Genomic DNA, 1,491 nt, shown 5'->3' on the forward strand with positions numbered 1-1,491 from the left:
CACAGGCGCCCGCCACAACGCCCGGCTATTTTTTGGTTGCAGCCGTCATTGTTGTTTTGGTGGGTCCGGGCTGGGGATTCGAACCCGCCACCTTAGGTGTACGTGGCTGGCGCCTTAGCCTGTTGAGCTATAGGTGCCGAGCCCCACTTTTCTACCTCATTCCCTCAATCCTGCCATGTGGGCTCTGCTGTAATTCTCATGAAGTCCAGAGCGACTGGGTCCCACCCAGGCCCATCATCGGGCTCAGTCTTCTGAGCTCTCAGGCTCACTGCAGCAGTTGACATGACCGTGATGCTTTCTTCTCAAAGGTTCCCGACTCTCTCACTTGTTTTTTTTTTCCCTCCTTCACAGACTTCTCCATCTCTCCATCTGTCCCTGTGCATGGAGTCCCATGCCATTTAATGCCTTTGATGTGCTGAAGACTTCCATATTTGTAATTCCATCCGCCTTCACCCCACGCCCACTGGGATGTCTACTAGGCATCCTCTCCAAATGTTTTTCATCACAGAAATGATACTATAACTCATTTGGACAAAACTCCCAAGAAGCATCCTTGATTCTTCACCGCCCCCTTCTTTGGGTCTACCTGTGGGTAAATCCTGAGTCTGCCCACTTCTCACCGGTCCCCCACATCTCTCGCGTGGATTGCTTCAAAAACCCACCTAATTCCTCTCCCTTCCTCCACTCTTTCCAAGCTACTGCTCATTCTTCATGCAATCTATCAAAACGTTAAGCAGATCAGAGCATTTGTTTGCTTAAAATCCCCTGCTGGCCTTCACTGCAACCAGAAAAAATCCGCATCCCTTATCATGGCCTACAGGACCACACATGATCCTGGCTTGTGACCACCTAGGTGCCCTAGCCACCTCCTTCACCCCGGCCTCCAGCCACAGGGCCTTCTTTGACCGAAGTGGCATTTGCTTTCCTTATGCCTGGAATCCTGCAGTTCCTGGCACATGGATAAGCCTAGAGGACATTCTGTTCAGTAAAATAAGCCAGGAACAGAAGGAGGAATACTGCCTGTTCTTACTCAGAAGTAGTGAGTACATGAGCGGTGAGTGGGGAAAGGCTGGTTCAAGTCCACAGAGTCACACTCGGACAGGCAGGAGCAAGGCCTAGCGTTGCACAGCACTGCAGGGAGACTGAAATTAGCAAAAACTTATCACGCATTCTCAGAAAGCTTGACGAGAGAATTTTGAACGTTCCCAGCACCAACCAATGACAAATGGTGGAGGGGGTGCCTGTGCTAAGTATCCTGGTTGGATCACTACACATGGTACGCATTGAAACATCACACCGTACCCCATAAATACGAGCCATTATTATGAGTCAATTTAAAAACTCTAAAAATATATATTAGAAGAACTAAAGTTCCGTGAGAGCGGGGACCTTCTTTGTCAAGGTCTAGGCTGTACCTTAAGTGCCAAAACACTGCCTGGGAGAGATGGACGGAGCCCTCGAGGGGAGCCTCCGCAAGGGTTCCCCAGACTC

Source organism: Otolemur garnettii, unplaced genomic scaffold (genome assembly GCF_000181295.1).
Source record: "Otolemur garnettii isolate 467f Iridium unplaced genomic scaffold, OtoGar3 scaffold00130, whole genome shotgun sequence".
Taxonomy (NCBI): domain Eukaryota; kingdom Metazoa; phylum Chordata; class Mammalia; order Primates; family Galagidae; genus Otolemur; species Otolemur garnettii.